The sequence below is a fragment of the Labrus bergylta genome, chromosome 7 (assembly GCF_963930695.1).
Source record: "Labrus bergylta chromosome 7, fLabBer1.1, whole genome shotgun sequence".
Lineage (NCBI taxonomy): Eukaryota > Metazoa > Chordata > Actinopteri > Labriformes > Labridae > Labrus > Labrus bergylta.
The window spans coordinates 23,947,472-23,966,617 of NC_089201.1; the positions used below are offsets into that span (position 1 = coordinate 23,947,472).

Genomic DNA, 19,146 nt, shown 5'->3' on the forward strand with positions numbered 1-19,146 from the left:
CACCTTTCTCCTCCCACACCTTTCATTCTGCTGTTGCCAGCAAATCCTCAGAAGGCCTTCCTCCAACATTCAGCACCTGCAGAGCCGAGGCGCTTGTTTTATTAGCACCTGCATGAGTAGCCTCGATCCTGTTACAGAGGCAATTAAAGACAAATAACCATGCCCTTTTCCAGCTCAGGCTCTGAGGACGAAATGGGGAGAGAGAGGGCTGTTAAACTTTAATTGTTTGTAACTATTAAGGAGGCTTGGTGTTGTAATACTGGGCAGACACTAACGAAGCAGATGGATAGTAGCTCATTGAATGTTCATTTGTTTTCTAAATAGGAAGAGAAAGACATCAAGATATAAAAGATTACCTAATTAAACTAATTAAAACTGGTCAGTGACTGATGCCCGCTTGTTACTTATCTGCACAATAACCCAATACAAATGAGGATTCTCACACCCCTGTGTTAAAGTTCATAAATCCACAACTTCAGTGATCCCGAGTCTGGTTAGGATAGATCAAGTACATTCTTTTCCAAGCCTGCAGCCTTTTCGTACACTTTATTTAACCCCTTTCAGTCATTCACAATCCCAGTCATTCCCTTAACAAAAGGGTCACAAGATACTATAAATCTCTGGGATTTGTAAAATGATTAATGAGGCGGAAAAGAAAGAAGAAATATTTCACCCACACACATTTGTATTTCTCTTGTCTTCAACCCTTGTTTATTAAATTAATTAACGTCTATTTTGGCCTTGAGTGTTTTAAGCATCTATTGAGCTACACTAATCCTCCATGTAACTGCTTTATCTGAGTTGGGACATCTAGGCCTATAGATGCTGAGGTACAAGGCGTCGCAGATGTGCATCTGTGAATGTATAATGCTGAAACCTGTAGTGGATTATACCACAGTAAATATACTCAATTCTGTACAAAAGAGACATTTTTGAAAAACTTGAAGTATTACGGTGGACACGAATCCTGTGTGCGCTTTCATGTGAGCGCAGGTTATTACGGTAATACACAGCTCCCTTGAATTGTTTGCTGCTACTCCAGGGTTTGTGAAAGCACGGAGCTGTGAGATGTGCCTCCACACTGCTCTCTGTACTCACACACAGACTGTAATAAGGGCTAACATTACACTCTGAAGCAAACTCTGGAGACCACTCTGCCTCACGCTGTAAGTTTACACATATTTTCTATGCTTTTTCTTTTTCTACCGCCTTCCCCTCGAACATGCGCCAATTTTCCTTAAGGTTTCTTCAAGCTGTATTTCTTATCTTTCAGCGTCTTCTAGAGTTATCTGCTCGCTGAAATATAAGACTTCTTGCGAGGCGCAATTTGGGCAGTTTATCGAATCTTCCTGGTATGAAATGTTTTATTTAATCTGTTTTATTTATTTATTTATTTATTTTTGGTAGCAGTAGTTAGTGCATGTCCCTGAAGTGTGGGTCACATTAAAGAAGCCTGGGAAGTGTAGTTTGGCGTGGTTGACAGCGCTGTCAAATTCACCGATAAAGAGAAAAATGTCCTTGCGTCACAGAAGCGTGCACAGTCATTAATTCTCTATTTTTTCATTGTTTATCCACATAACTGTGTTACGTCTGAGCTGGTTCACACAGCCCAGCAGCTCAAGTAAATGTTGCAGCCAAAGGTTAACATGAACGAGCAACTAATTGCCCTTACTTATTAGACTGGAAAAAGGAACATTTCCCCCTTTCATTTAACACAACACAAGTTAGTGTTTTACAGTCTGTTCTGATTGGTTTGACCGAGCCCTACGTTTTAGTTGACCCTCAGGCATTATTCCCAGATTTAGATTGTATGTGTGAAAATACATTTAAAAATAGTACATTGTCCAAAGGGAGGTGGCCGTCTGCTGCAAAATAGGTAAACGTGGACTAACCAGGTATAGATAGACAAAACATGTCTGGTATGTGATGTAATAATTTGTTATTTGGAGCACAACTTAAAGTGTTTTTTTTTTGTTTTGTTTTTTAAGAAAATATCAATGTGTCAGCTGCTTTCACTACAGAAATACACAGAATCCTGTGATGTTTATACTAAAATCCTGGATCCTCAGAATCCTGTGATGTTTATACTAAAATCCTGGATCCTAAAAATCCTGTTATGTTTATACAAAAATGACAGGAGTTTACATCAGTGAATACAGTTTACACAAAAGTGACCTGTTGAATGCAAAGCTAATGAAGTGTGTTGAAATAGCTGCTGTGAGGGATTTGTCATTCATGGTGTCTGCACAATACCTGGCAGTTCAGGTTTGTGTGTTAGGACTTGTCCCAGGTGCATTTCAGCAATGCTGCGCTCACTCAGAGTTTACAGTCCTTTGTCAGCAATAGCTTACTGTTTAGTAGTCTGGAGGAGACGTCTCGGTCCTATTTCCTGTAGGTATTATTCACGAGATGGCTAATAGATCAGCTTTTTTCCAAACATTCAAACACTGAATTGTTGAGTGTTAAAAGGAGCAAGAGCAGACCATGGACTGTCTTATTTCTCATAAAAACCAAACCGCTGCTGCTGAATGCAGACTTGTGCATCAACATGCCCAAATTTGTAACGCTACAAGCATTTCAACACGCAACAAAACCTAGCCCAAGATGCTGGTGTGGGTCAAACAGAAGCCAATAAAAACATGAGGGAGGAAGGGACATGGTGGCTATTGCATTCCTTATATACCATTATGTTATCCCCAAGCATTAAGCCTTGCATATAGCCTATTTTCATGAATCAAGACGTATTCCCTTGGCAGCAGCATGTTGAACTGTTTTTCTCTAATAGCTTTGTGATCAGGCATCAAAATGTCAGTCATCCAGGCTCTGTGGGCGGGCAGGGGGTGGAATTGTGGGGGGAAACAGGAAAGATAAAACAAGGCTTCCTTCTCTGTCCATAGTGTCCATTGTGATAAAGTCTTTAGCCCTGTGCAAAATGAGTTAAATATACTGTATGCGGAGTGGGCAGCGTCGTTGTGCTTTGAAGAAACCACGTTATGTCGCCAGTGTTTTTCTGGATGGGTTACTTGTTCAACAGCATTGTTCTCTTAACAATGTAAGCAACCGTTGGTTATGGCCCTGTTAGTACATTAGCACTCTACTTTCTGTTCAGAAGAGAATCTTAGAAATGGGTCAGATCTAGCTTCATGGATGACCTTTTAGTAGTTTTCTTTTTCCATGAACGCTCGTGACTGCAGGATACTGTCACCCCAGCTAACCCTTGCACTATTTCAGCTTTTGTTGCAAACTCTTCTCACTAATGGCTCCCAGGCAGAACACTAGTATGGTTCACTGGTGCAATTAACATTGGTACATATTCTTACAACTGTAATTGTTACCTGTCTCACCAGTGGAAATGTACAATCGTTTCATAATCTCCCGATTCAGGGGATTAGAGACTGCCAACATACGATTGAAGGAGGATGTAAAACTATGTTTACTACAAAAAGTCTTTAAAAATACGAATTGTAATAACTTCTTAGCTTTTGAACATGTCTACATACTCTCATCCAGCTGGATAGAGGGTTAAGATGCGCTTTGAGGCTGAAGTAATTCAGTAAGAGTTCAGCTGTAGCATGTAGATGGTTAAGCGTAGTTTTTCTGAAGAGGCACTGACGCAGGCAGTGGCACTGAGCAGTACAGCCCTGGGCAGTCCCACAGGTCCTTTACTATTGGCATGCTTCATGCTGAGTATCCAGAGCAGATGGGCAGCGCTTTTTGTTTTAACCCCTGAGTGATTGTTTAACACAATCAATCAGCAACACAGTCCAAGAATTTCACAGCAAATGTGATAATAATAATGTTGCGAAAATAATCTTTTAATTAAGCTGCACGGATTATTTTACATTTGCAGGCCATAAAAGTCGGAGGGTAGTATTTTTGCCACCTGAGGCTCTGAAGCACAAAGTGATTTTCTAAAGAATTATTGGATGACAACATGAATAAGACGGATCTCTAGGGACTACTGTGTACCCGCAATACTATTCTGCCAATGAGGATGACTCTCTTCTCCAGCATTTCATTTCCTACTGTCTGTTGTGACAGTGGGATTGCCATAGGCTTTAATTATGACCCTTTAGCAGATGTGTTTGTTATTTCCAGTGCACAAGATTAGAGAAGCTCAGACCATATGTTGCTTTTCAGACTGTGTCATTTGATGTTGGTGGTAGGCTGTCCAACTCATTATTTATGCCCAGGAAAGACAGAAAAGCTATTAAATTGTGGCAACACACAAGGGGTGATTCTTTTTTTGTGTATACCTTACAAGTGCTTGCTCTTTAGGCAGTTCTAGCTGTCCGCACAAACTCAGCTTATCTTTGATAAACCCTCTTCTCCATACACCACAGTGGTACAACATCTGGTGATTAGAAATGCACCATTCCAACTTTTTAAGGTCTGATACCAATCCAATACCTGGGAATCTGCCGATATTTATACAGATCCAATCCAATGCGGGTATCGGATGCCTGTATTCCTCGCTACGTGGATGAGAGTGGGAATGTTGCCTGAAGCCTTCGATATCAAATACTCTGTACGGGCGCAAGTCTTCACAAATAAAGGACAAAGTGCTTTTATCATCTTCTGAGCCTGTTTAGAAGTCGAGGGGAATCTTAACTGTGAAGCGTCATTCTGTGCTGGCTTGGACGGCACACACTGTCCACTGTCTTAATGTCGTAGTTCCGGGTTTCTGCAGTGAATATTTAGCCTGCACCACTGCACTGTGAGGGAACGTCATAGCTCCAGGTATCTGTGATTAAAGCTCATTGCTTTTACATTCATTAACTCTGCTGATAAGTGTTTTCGTACATTCTTGGAAGAAGCCAGGCAGAATGCCTTTAGATATATTTAACATGATGGCACACTGAACTGTCATCTCAAGTGTTTGGTCACTTTCAGACCATCGATGGGAAGTCTATGCTGCCGTGTACTGCTTCGTTTGATTTCATCTGCCTTCTTTGTTTGTTTAAACTCGTCATTAAACCAACACCCCTCAAAACTTGAGCTGTGAAGACACTGCTTGTAGTCGTGGAAGTTGTTGGTGTTATGAGCTTGAAATACATCCAAAATGCTTAGCCTTTGTTGTCCTCCCTCCTATGTTGGCTCCGTCTAGCAAAATGCACATGTCTACATGTGCACTGAAGACAGCACACAAACATACTGCTGTAAACACACAATAGCATAGAATGGAGTTTTATAGATCGGCCTCGTGGATCAGCCTGTTGTCATCGATAACCTAGATATTCGGGTCAGGATCGGATCAATACCAGGATCTGATCAGTGCATCCCTTTTTTCTTAGCTCAAATTGTGTTGCTTTTATGGGACTACTTTGTTCTTTATGTTTCACACAAGTTATTTAAAGGAAGTAAAGTACTTCATATATTCATTGTCACAACTGTTACTTTCTTTTAACAGGTAATAGGGTCCCTAAACGGTATTGGAAGAGTGGAGTGGTGGAAGCAGAATCGTCTTCTTCAATTGGGATTAGGAGCGAGGTGTGAAGTCCACATTTTATAGGACCTGGATTCAGTAAGTTATTTCAAAATCACTGATTTTTCTTTAAGTCCCCTAAAATGAGGAATAGTTGATACCAGGCTGTGCTGGTCAGCTGTCCCTAAAGCCATACTGAGAAGACTGGTTGATTATTAGAGGTCTTTATGTATTCATGCTCACAGAGAAGCATTGTGATTTTTTTTTTTTTTGCTGTATATGTGTGTTTTTTTCTCTCTTGGTTTCACATTTCAACCCATGCCACTTGTACAAAGTCCCCTTTCAGTTCTCTTCAGCAGCACTCGTATATCAGGTCTCACAGTTTCAACACTTGCATAGTATTTCTGGTTAACTGACCTCTTAACTGCAACCTTTTCTGGAAAGACTCAATTCTTAGAAGATGATAAAAGAAATTGGAAATATCTAAGAATAAATCTAGAAGAATTGAGGTGGCAGCTTTATTCTCTATTGGATCTATCTGTCTCCTCAAAGCCTTCACTATGCAGGTTTCTTTTCAGTCTTTTAACTTTATTTACTTATTCCATAAAGCCGTTTAAACACATCAGCCATTCATAATTTGGCTCCCAATTAACTTAAAACTGTTGCTATAGTCACCATAATCTGTACAAAAGATGAATTAGTCTCAGTGAAGTCACCCACTGGTTACTGTAGGGGAGCCCAACGATGGCAGTCGACACATTTAAAATGCTGTCTAAACCCAACTTTCAGTCAGCCTAGAAACAGGCAGAGAGTTAGAGCTGAGGCAGGCCTTAAGCCGCGTGCGACCCTGCTTGCAGTCATATCAGTCATGCCCCTAATTATGCATAACTCATTTCCTTCATAATATCAAAACCATTACAAAATGTTCCCCCCTAGTACAGTGTGTTCCAACAAAGCATGTACTATTCAGACCTAAATAGTTTTTGGTACCAGGCTATAAAGATGTTTATTTCTGCTGTCAGAATGGGCATTTTAACATGGTGACTATCAGAGCTTTGGCGCCAGACTCAATTGCTGAACTGAAACGTTTTTTTTGCCCTTCCGCATTGTCTTCATTTTTCAATACTTGAGGTGGCCACTTCATTACACAAAATTATAGATCAATTAGAGTGGAGGGTCTCTCTAGAGGTTTCTTCATTGAAGCAGCTGGTTTGGTAAATTCTTTTCATATTTTGTTAACTCGTGTTATTTCAAAATTATAGAATTGCTGCTACTGATCCTAGTGTGATGATTGTTTTCTCAAATATTAGCTTAATGAATTGGTCTGGAAGAAAAGCCAGGTCTATAGTAAATTTCTTATTTTTTTCACCAAAAGCACTCAAATATGATCAATTTGCTCCCAAAGAGGACAAAGAAAACGGATAAATATTGAGAAGTAATACGCTGGAGGCAGAGTATTTTAGACGTATGTTTTTTTTTTAAGCGATCAGAATAATTACCGGTAACTGATTGTTGCTGATTCATTACCAGTAGATTGACAAATCGCCTAACTAGACTCAGATTTAAACATATATTTTTTTAAAAAAAGGCATACTAAGAAGAAGACAATGACCAAAACCAGAAGTTTGTGAAAATTGTCAAGTGTGTTTGAAATAGACATTCAGCAGCAGCTTGGGCTTTCATCAGAACAGATGTCAATGCTCCAACTTGGCAGTCCTTTGTTCAACAATGTATCTGCAAAGTACCTTTTCCTGTTCTGATTATTTAAAGATAAAGGTGACAATCTCTTTCCTATGACCCAGTTCAGAAATAGTTCTTATCTGAGGTTTGTATGTTTGGTACAATACTGTCCTCAAACCCTACCTGGACAAATTCAGTCATACCAAGACGGGTTATCAGTGCTCACTCTGGGCCTGAGGTGTTCAGTCCCCGTGCTAAGGCAGAGTGTGCATGTTCTCTTTCAAAAAGTCAGCGGCCGGCTTGTTAAATGAAGTGTTTCCTACACAGACGGTACCTGGGCAGGCCTCCAGAGTATATTTTTGACCTGTTTTTATTTAATTTTTCATTTATTCATCAAAATGCTGCATGCGAGAGAGTGCAGATGCTTGCGAGGACGTCACGGCCCTCTCAACTCCTGCGAGATAAGCAAAACCAAGATTTCAGAATCACACCTCTAGTGTGAAACTATACAGTGTCCAAATTGTTCGTATCATCTTCTTTTAACTTTACTCAATTGAAGAAGTTGGGAAAAAAAACCATAATACTGGGTACTGGGAAATACTTTTAAGTATCACAAAAGGGGAAACGGATCACACTTGATGACATTGTTATCTAAAGTGCTATAAGTGCAGGAGGAGGCGTTTGTTGATGGCATCCCAACACAACCCCGAAAAAAAAAAAGTGTGAGTAAGACTTCAGGGTTAGTGTCACAGCAGATGGCAGCCTAAGAAGCAGCAGAACTCAAAATAGTCCCAATGTACACCAAAACTTGAATTCAACATCAAGTAAATGAAGTAATGAGCAGGAATAACCGACAGAGAAACTGTTTCTTACTTTACATCTGGCTATTAGTTTTGTGGCTTTGGGGCCCGCTTCATGGTATGTTTGTTTCAGCATGTTTTAACATATGCTTATCTAGATATTAGTTTCCCCCTGCTTTCTAAGCATCCCAGAGGAGTATGGAGTATACTCCCCCATTGTCATTCTCTTCCTTGCATGAATTTATTTATTTTTTTATCTCTTCTACAAATCCTTCATTTAAAATGCTGGCATTCATTCGCAAAGTTGTGTTTTTCCTCCTACTGTCTATTTTAATTACTGCTTTAAAAGAAGAATTCAATACAAACTTCAGAGAGGTATTTCCTGTATTTCTCGGGTAATTTCGAGCAGTCATCTTTTTTTTTTTTTCCTTTTTTGAGTAGGTTGGCTTCTCTGTCGGTTATCCAAGCTCATTACTCGATTTACTTGATGTTGAATTCAAGTCTTAGTTTACCTGGGACTACAGTATCTTTGAGTTCTGCTGGTTCTTAGGCTGCCATCTCCTGTGACACTAACCCTGAAGTCTTACTCACACTTTTTTTTCGTTGTTGTGTTGCAATGCCACATCAACAAACACCTCATCCTGCACTTATATGGCACTTTAGATAACAATTTGATCAAGTGTGATCCGTTTTCCCACTAGTACCTTGAGAGGCTGGCTGCAGTTGGCAAGGAAAGGAAAAGGCAAATGTATGCAGACATAGCAACTAGAACAGTAAACATGCGGCTGCGGTACCCAGGTGATCCGAGGTTGGGTGTAGGGATTGAAAATCAAGTCTTAAGAGCTCAAATGTAAAAAACAAAAAATCTTGTGTTACATTCAATGTAATGAAAAAGGAGAAAAATCATTGAACATTAAATTATTTAAAATAATGGTATTTACCAAAGTTTAGCAAAAAATAAATAAACATTAAAAAAAACACTTTTCTCATACAGTTAATAATTTAAATGGTTGTTGGTTTTGACAGGATTTCTGACAAAAATTACCAGAGAAGTGAGAAACTTTCTGCTTTTGAAGTTAAATGTTTTGCTCCAAATAGAATCAAAAAAAAATGTATGCAGTCACAAACAGGCTCTTGCCATGAAAATGACATAAGGGTAATTGGACCACAAGACAAATGCAACCTTTGTCCTGATTAGATGTCTACTTCATCATGTTGGAACATCAGCCATCCCCTTCAAGCATTGATTTGCCACTGGCTAAGGTTGATTCCATCGTTTGTTTCTGTGTAAACTCAGCTGAGCCCTCATGACATTTATGGTGCTACGTAAAAACCTGATTAGCAAGCTGCGTGGGTGTCTTCACATTTACCAAGAAACAGTTTTTACATAGCTGAAGATAAGGTAACAATATAGAGTGACAAAAATAAAAAAAGGGGAACCCTATGATGGAAATGTCAAAGTTAACATACAGTATATATATTAACACAAACACATTGTCACATTTAATCGCAATAAAAACTTTATAAAGAAGAGATCTTATTACATTAAGGTCTTAACAGATTGCTACCAATGTGGACTATTAACCAAATTCTGCCCACGCCACACGGTTGAAGTAACAATCTTATAAGGCTTGAGTGAATTAAGAGCAAAGGGGGGGATTTCTCTAGATCAAAAGCTGTACACACACATCTAGACATAGTTCAGAGGCGTGTTTGAAGAGGTGAGTCTGTTCTAAAAAAGAAAATCTGCTGCAAGCAGTCCAGAAGTCCAGGCTAAACCAGAACCCATTGACAAACAAATACTTTATTTTTAGGCCTGTCTGCCTACTTAAAAAGTGGGCTGTTTCTTCTATTTCTTGCATGCTGCAGGCACAGTTCCACTTCCTGAACAGGGACATAATGTGCACAAGAGATGTAATGCTTCTCATGGGAAATAATAGGAATCCTGTTGCCTGTCATGTGATTATTTTGCAGTTTGCACATATTGAAGACTTAGCAGTTTCTTTGCCATTTGTCTGATTGTGAAACAAGTTAATGCCTAATGGCATGTTTTTTTGTGGTATTTTGTAATTTAGCTTTTCATGTGTTGTATTTGATTCAGGCAAGAGGAAGGAGACTTTTTCGGGAGGTTTTTACATGCAGTGTTCCGAGAATCGATTTTCTGTCACACATAACCTTTATTATTTGCACTCTGTCTGCTGTGTGGGAGAATGGTAGACGAAGCAATCTCATAGTCTGAATAGTAACAAGAATGGTATGTGCCTGTGTTAGTATAGACAAACAGTCATGTGTTGTACTGTTTGTGGAAGATGCTCTGCTTACTGATGGGGGGAATTGATTTGGATGTTTCTGTCATCGCGTCAGAGCTTAGTAACAAAGAAACAAGGACAGTTTAATGAAAATTGGTTCTGTGTTTTAGACGGAGGGTTTGCCACGAGCTTAGAGAAGAGTTGGCTCGGTAGAATAGGCCTCATAATGTGAACAGCCTCACCCTGACCCATGGTGGTAATATTACTTTAATGTATACGCTTGGTGAAATTACCAGACTAGATGAAGAAGGAAGTCTTGCATAAAACATGTGGCAATATTTCCAAGTTTATTGGAGAGTTAGGGGCTGGTTATACAAAGACAGATTTGGATTATGGCTTAGCAATAAAAAAGAAACTTAAGGTTGTTGTCTAAATTTGTCTGTTGTAAAAATCAGTTATAAAGAAGAATAATGGAATGGTTGACCAAGTCACCACACCCAACTGCTAAGTTTACTATTTTACTTTACAAATTTAAGTGAAATAGTTAAATTATCTTATAATTAATCATTTTAAGTAAAATAGAGCATTACGCTAATCCTTCTGTCTTCAGCGGTCGGTCATTGGTAGAGTCAGTGGTCTCACAACTGAAAAATTGGGGAAACGATCCCCAGCTCCTTCATTTGCATGCCAAAGAGTTCTTGGTCAAGTCAGTGAACCCCAAATTGCTTTTGATTTTAAGCCAGTGGCACGTGAATATATTGTTTGGATTAATTAATACAGGGCTGGGTGGTAAACATGTATCAATAATGGCAAAAAAAAGGAATGGAAATATATATATATATATATATAAAAAATAATAATAATAATACTGGCATTGGTAGTTCTGTCAAAACCATAAACATGGATAATTTGCAATTCTGCCATTACTGGTTTAAACATGTTTGTAGTGCACACACAAGGCAACACCAGTTGCACAACCTGTCAGCCAGAGTGGACGGTAAAAAAGGTATTAGACAGTCAAAGCAGAGCAAGCTGTCTCACACACTCACTGACCAAAGGGTACTTGTTGCCCTTGTTTACGTCAGTGTTTACGTCAGTGTTTACGTTGAAAGGGAATTGTGGCACAGTAATCAGTCATTTGCATTCTCCCCCCTCCAATTTTCAGCAAATAACAGCATTAAGTGGGTGTGCTCCCTTGCAGCGTGTCTCTTTCTGTCTGTCTTGGGCTTTAACGTTGACAATGTGCTGGAATGGATTTGAATATCCCTTACAACGGGTCTACCCGCTGGCTGCGTGTTTCAACTGATCATTTGCTTGGCCATTATTATCATAAGGAAGCAAACTGGGGCTCTGACTCAAAAGGAGCGGCTGTACATACAAGCCCTTTTCAGACTCACTGCTTCTTTAGCAAAGAACGAAGCTCAGCCGTCATCAAAGTACATTCATATTGATTCCGCGACTGCATAATATTGTTGTCCCTGTCTGTAAATTAACTTTGCTTTCTGGCGTAGTGGTAGCTGCATATAGACCACAGTCATACGTGTGCGCACACACACACACACACACACACACACACACACACACACACACACACACACACACACACACACACACACACACACACACACACACACACACACACACACACAGCACTGCTTTCCCCCGTTGGCTCCGCTGAAACCGATTGGATCACTTCGTCCCCCAATTACGCCTCTGCGACATTCAGGTTAAAGGCGAATCACGGGGCTACATAACGCAGTTTGAATAGGGCTACTGAAAATCCCTTCAGTGTTGTTGAAAATCTTTGCTAATTGCAGCTATGCTACCTAAGCTCAGTTGATGTAATGATAAACTTATTTCATTTCTGACCAATCCTTCACAGTTAAAGTCCGACGTTTAACAATCACTAAAACATTAACAATAAGGAACAAGGGTTATTGTTCTTTATCCTGGACTCTTCTGTTTCTCCAGCCATTTAAGTTGAGATTAAAAGTTAAACTAAAATGTCACAGATGATGAAGTTCACCCAGACGAGGTCATTACTTTGTTTGTTGACTGTCAAGATTTATGGAGGTAGCAGGCCCAGTGCAATTGCTGTCTCATTTGTTTGGATACTCTCTTTATCTCACACTCTCTAGTAGTGTGAGCTGTAGAAAAAAAGTGATTTGTCAAACTGGCCAGCTGGAAGATGAAATGTCTAACACCTTGGGTCATGTTGCTCTTGGAACACAAAATGTTAAAATTATCTTAAAGTGTGAAGAAAAAAAAAAACAAGCTACAGTAAAAGAGGCAAATTTACTGTCACATCTTTCTGTATACCAACAACATAGAAATTGTTGATTTTGTGTGCTCCTGGCTTAATTCTAACAGACTGAACAGCTCCCACTAATGTCAATGTGGTTGGATGTTACTGTAGACCCCTCTTGTTGGCTCATTCACATTTTATAGGCAATAAAAGGGTCTTTATTGTTCTGCTTATATATGTTTGTTTGTGCATCCATTACCACCTCGGTGTCAACAATGACGAGAATGGGTTCACACAACAAGCTGTAACATTTTCAGGAGGGGAGTTAAAAACACAGAAGAAAGAAATGCAAACATATAATTTAGTGAACCGATAGATGCAGGGATTACAGTTCTCCGTCGCTGCGGCGGATTTCCGTCAATGTCAAAATTGTAATATTTTTAGTCAGTGTCAATCAGACAAAAAAAGTGGAGCAGAATGTGGGTTAGTGACAAACTGCTGTTTTTAATGTCAGGCATTTATCTGAATCCTGTAACGCAAGTGTAGTTTTGCGTCTGTGCATTTCAATGTAGTCAGAACTTTTATCTGCTACGTTAAGTCCGCTCTGTGTAGGAGGCTTTTATTGTGGTAGCGAACATGTGGGTTTAACGACTGAGTGGGCGAAAGTTATAAAATACAGTACTGCATAAGTTCATGCATAAGAAGCCTTCTTGTACTTAATAAACATATACTTAGTACTCTACTGAATTTATAGAAAATCTTGCTAGTTACTTCTCAGATTCAGATTTATAATGCAAAATAGGATGAAAACACTATTTGTCAAAATATCTTTATTATATGCCCTGGGAATTCACAAGGTATCCATCTATAGGCTATGTGTGCAATGAGTCAAGTAGGATTAGCTCCAATTCAAGCAATGACACCAAATGAGGAACACATTAATGCATTAAATGTATATATATATTTAATGCATTAATGTGTTATATATATATATAAATAATATTCTGTAAAAGGTACATTTTTGCAGAGTAACTATTTTTCCTCTGTTACTCCAGACTAAAATCTGATACTTTTGTACTCTAACTTCTGTAACTTGTTTGAGGATATGTCTGTGTTGTTACTTTAGGCTGCTTAAGGTTAAGAACAGAGTAGGCGTCTTATTTAGTATCAACACAAGGTCCTCATTTATCATGATCTAATCTCAAAATGCTCCAAAAATCTTCATTTGAATGTTAGAATACCTAGATCTTTCCTCTGGGGGAGAATCCCCCCAGACCCCCCTAACTTCATTTACTTTTCAGAGTTTCACTTCTTTAAAGTTTTGTGTAGAACACCTGCTGCACCTGTTAATTTATATAGGCATAAAATTCACCTGGCTGTAGGTCAAATGTGTTAATAAGAAGCAAGCTCATATCTGTCAGCCTAGATCTTGAGCTTCAAAAAAAAAAAATGTGTCAGTTTTAGTATTAGATAGAAAACACCTATTCAAATCTTTTTTTTTTTTTTTTTTACTTGTTTACGTTGAGAATTTTCAGCAAACATTTTTTTGTTGTTGCTTTAATCCCTATAGATGCCATTATGAATAAAATGTTTGAAATTTAAGGATCTCACCCTGACCTTTTAACAAGCAATAATGTGAACAGATCCTCGGAGACACAGATTGAACCTTCAAATGAGTGCTCTTCGTCATCCAGCAGGGCTGCCTAGCAACCAGGTAGCACTTCAGCAAGCAAGACAAGCTGAGCAAGGAGTGACCTAGTCGTGGGCTTGTAGTAGGATTTTGAAATCTAGGGGATCAATCCTCTTGGCTGGGTAGTTTATAAATGTTTAATTTATTGTTAAAATTGTATTTATTTTCTTCTCGGTCATTCAGAGGGTAAGAAAGAAAGAGGAAAAAATAGGTTTCCAAAATCCTGATAAATAGATAAATAAAAACAATAAAACATGTCCTCTCTAATCACAGAAATTCCACATAAAAGGTTTTTATTTTAATGATCAATGTTCAGCAGTATCAACAGATTAAAATAAAAAGGAGAGTGAGAAAGAGAGATAGAACCATATTGGGTTTGCTTACTTCTAAAAAAATAAATAATGTCTCGTCCTTTTAGATTTAGGAGTGAAGGAGTTTCAGTGTTATCAAATCCCGTGTCGAGGATTTTAAATTTAGAAACCCTGAGTGTGCTTACACTTTCATCTCTCCCTTGACCTCCACAGCCCCATCATTTATATCCAGTGTTTTCTTCGTAGCCTGTTCTTTAAATCATTTCTCCAAAGCAAAGGAACATTCAGTCTATAGGTAACAGTAGGCTGTGTGTTGAGTGTCAAACTAACAATAAGGGTCTTTTTTAAAAACTTTTTTCCCCACTTAATGCAGGAATGAACAGTAACAGCACATTAGACTCTTTAACCACTGCTCTGATTCAAAAATGTCATCATAACTATTCATTACCCGTTGCAATCTACTCATTAAATAGCTACACAGAATTCTCACATCTCTCACCAGATGCACTCGTAGATACAAAACAACCCCCAACCATAATAATTTGGTAATTCACTTCAGCATAATTCATTTCACAGAACTTTAAAAGGCTCCTTTGTTTCTGTTACTGCATGCATTTTATTATAAGATCGTAATAAGTTTTAGTGATACTCACAAGCCAGAAGCACATTTAGCAGTAAACCACAACTGTTGAAATGTAACTCACCTTAATCCACAGAGGGGTCATAGCAAAATTATTTTTACTGTTGTGGTGTTTTGTGTTGTGATGGGTCACTTGGGCACTCTTAGTTCTCTTAATAATATGTCAGCAGCTTTTTTTTTTTTGGGGGGGTGGGATAATTGGATGTTCAGAGTTGTATCCACTAATAACAATTTGTTGTGCATCATCAAAGCCTGCCTCATTAGATCATTTATTTTATCTTAGCTGAATGTTGCCCTGGACAACAAGTATTTGACATTTGGTATTTCTTGCTACCTGTGAGTCCACAACACAGCTAGAGCCTTCATTTTTCCTGACATAATTCTGCAGAGACTTTTAGCTATCTTCAGATTTTTAGCAATTTAAATCAGGATTTTTCTTCAGCTTCAATTGATGTTTAATTACAAAAACATCACTAACATTTTCTTCTGCTTTCTAGTAGAAGCCTCTTTGCGATTATAATTCATCACATCTCAAAATCATAGTGGCAGTGCAATAATGAGATGTTGCAGACGTGAGTAAATCAATAATAAGTCTTACTGCCAGTCAGAGCATAACAGTAAAACAATAATTATACAGCAGTAGTAATTATAACTAACTGTTTATTAGAGCAGTGTGTGACATTACCTCGGACACAGAGCTTCGAAGCTTTGTGTCAGCTAGTTGGTGTGCATTTTTGACGGCAGAACCTCATTCTCGTCTATTTCTCAACATGTGGGCTGAATTCCTGCTGAGCTGTGATGGTTTTGCTCCTTGGAGAAGATCATTCACCTCGCAGCTGCACATCTGTATTCTAATTGTCAGCACTGCTTTACCTCACCGCGTCTTTGCTGCTTCAGTGTAGGCTACACGTTGAGCCTGCCCTGTCGATATGGCTCCAAAGACAGAAATGCCTTTCAATCACTGGCAGGGCTTAGTGATTTCATACTACTAGAAAACCTATCCTCACAGTCACATGTCCCACATACGTACCTATGTAACACATGGTTAAAAATAAACCACCTCTCTTTTTTTTTTTACACACTAAACATTGTGTTTCTGCTTGGTCAAAGGGATGTTGAGTCAAAATGCAAACCTCCCCACTGTTTTTGTTGTGAAATATAACAACACTTTTCTCTGGAGTTTGAATAGCTCGGGTTCTTATATTACTCCAATGACAGACATTTACACAATCTCTACACATTGAATGCATGCACTATAGCTCCCATTGGAGGTTCTTAGACTATGAGGCTGTTACTCTAGAGTGTTGGATTATGATGTTGGTAGCCTGCTGAGTGTTTGTATGGTTCCATTTATAGCACATCTGAAAATGTATTGGGAGGTAAGATATACTTTGCACTCAGATGCAATTGAATATCTGATGGCTTTACATGTAACATCTCACTTTTAGTGACGGCAAAAGGTTAACACAACAGCACTCAAACCAGCATGCAGAAATAATGTTCAACACTTCTTTATTTATAGTTGTGGTGTTAGGAGGAGGGGTGCATGCTACCTCCACTTGGACCCAGCTGGATCTCTGTTCTGTAAACTGGCATTATTCACTATCTCCACAGCTGACCTCATAGGACAGTGCTGGAAATAGTTTTTTCAGAAATGCAAACATAGGAGGGTTGTAATATTTTTTTAGGAATTTAAGAGTACGTTTTACTAGATTTACAAATTTGTACTAGTCAAAACACCACTGTAACAGATGTAGTCGTAACAATTCATAACTGAATAACTCATAACTCATTACTTGTATGTAATTATGACTCCCTAAAGATTTTCAGTAACCACTCTTAGCAGTCTTACATAATCACCCCAGAGCTAGTCAGCCAAACAGGGGGTGATTTCATTTGGTTCAGTGTGATGTAATAACTGTATATGAGACAGGGAAACTCCAATTCCCAAACATCATTGGGACTAGTTTGTTCTGTGGTAAGTGTCCCCAGATGACTTAACAGTATTAATCTGTTCAACTCAGCACAGTAATCCATTGATGGTTGAGAATCCTCATAATGACTCCGTGTACAGTTTCCAGAGTTGCATTGGTGGCCTGTTCTGACTCTAGATAGAAATTGGTCGCCTTCTCAATTGTCCTTTGTTCATCGCCGGCTGTCATGGCCACTGCTGTCTGTGATCATTTGTTCTCACTGCCATTTCGCCACAACTGACCATTATTAGTCATTTTCAATTTATCCAGAGCCAGCATCTGTCAGGCCGGGAAACTATTGCTTAAGTTGATATGTAGAAACTTATATTCACTTCTAGGTATATTATACCTCATACGTTTAAAACATTTAAAACTCTTCAAATTTGTCTGTTCGCATTTTTGTTTTCACAATAAGATTCTGTCTTATGTTTCAATTTCGTATTATACAATTTTTCTTACAGACACATGCTTTGTACAACAAAAGCTCCAGTGTTTGTAATCATCCCAGAGTGGTGCTGATTCAACCCTTGGTAAACGTTTCCTACTGATGTTTTGTATTGCCTTTTGCTCTTGAAGCAACCGTGAAGCACCAACACTAAATGTGTCAGGGTGTCAACATTATGTTACTGTGGTTTAATTTGCTGCTCTGAGCAATGCATAGGTTGAGCTGTAATGACTTTGTTGAAGCTTTAATGAGGTCCCATTCCTCCCCTGCCGTCTTAATTGACTCTTAATGCCCCACAGTACACAATGAAAGCCTTTCACTAGTGCATCTTTATATCGTGTGTTGTTCCTTGCACTGATTTTGTCCTTTGGTCCTTGACATTTTTGGCTAAAACTGGCCCCTTGTAACTGGTCCAACACCCCTTTAATAGGTCTACCACATTATTCCTCCAAACCATTATTCAAGCTGAGAAGCAAACTCCATACACATAACGGTGTGTGTTCAGTCTGAACTGTCTCCTCTGTGGTCAGAGGTAACTATGGAAGACACAATCCTTGATAATACTTCATTTGTATAGTATTTTTCAATACAGGTAACAAAGTGTGTCACAACAGAAAACAAAAGCAAACAGAATATAAAAGCAAACAGAAAATAAAAAAAGCAGACTATTAGAAAATGAAATTGCAGAATAAAAGCTTTTTTGTGTAGAGGTCATTTAGTAGAGAAATAAAACGAGGGCCTGACTCTACAAGTCTGATCTTTCAAAGTCTGGGGGCTCTGACGACAAACACAGTTATTGTGCTGAAGTATTCCGCAGGGTAATCCGTACCATCAACACCAACCATTAGAGTGAATTCATCAGGGAATAATTCTGAGTGGGCACAAGAGACAGACATTCATTGAGGATGATCTGGTCACGTTTGTTGCTACAGTCTGTTGAGCAGAGTGGTTGTGTGCATCATCGACTCTTGAAGTGATGCTGCTACATACTCTAAACATGTTGATGAGGGGATTAAGTCATTATACGGCAACCGTGTCACATGTTATTTATGGAAAGAGGAGGAGATGAGCAGGCTGGAGTGTCTGCTTTCTTATTTTGAGTAACACATTTGTTCACAGTTGCTCCTGAACACCCACACACGGCTTTCTTCCTACAATACAATTATTTTTTGTCGGGACATCTTTGTAGTCTCTCTCTCGGGGACTTCACACCTTTCCCATGAGATATTCCTCCTATGTTTAGCAGCTTTTCATTTCCACAGCACATGTTCTGTGCCAAAAGCCTGGCAAAGGAACAGAAAGCATTGTACAAAACTCTCAGGTGTTTGTTCATTTTTTTTTTTTTTTTTTACTACTGGTGGACTAACATGGCCTCTTCCCAATGTATATTAGGTTTTTTATGTTCTTGTCCCACAGGCTGGCAATTTGTTGATGTTCTGCAAAGACATGCTCAATCACTGGAATAAGAAACCCTATTTCTTCAGTCCACATCAATAACAGGCGTTACAGCACACTTCCTTGATACAACTGCTAGTCTCTCTTTCTGAAATCCTCCAGGCTATTTTATGCATCACATCACAATTTGACACATGCAGTGTTTTCAAATACATTGAAGATAAACGTTTTTTTTTTTTTTTTTCTTTGCAAGGAATAGAATGTCGATATTCTCTAAAGCACTACATCAACCG

The 19,146-nt window shown here is 38.8% G+C and overlaps 1 protein-coding gene across 1 annotated transcript in view; it reads left to right on the forward strand.

The window, feature by feature from the left end:
• Positions 1–1,028: 1,028 nt before the first annotated feature.
• tp53i11b (tumor protein p53 inducible protein 11b) overlaps positions 1,029–19,146 on the forward strand; it is a 36,029-nt gene continuing 17,911 nt past the window's right edge. The window contains exons 1-2 of the mRNA XM_020659630.3: positions 1,029–1,166; positions 5,411–5,524. The gene's annotated coding sequence lies outside the window, so the exon portion shown is untranslated. The remainder of the gene's footprint in view (positions 1,167–5,410; positions 5,525–19,146) is intronic.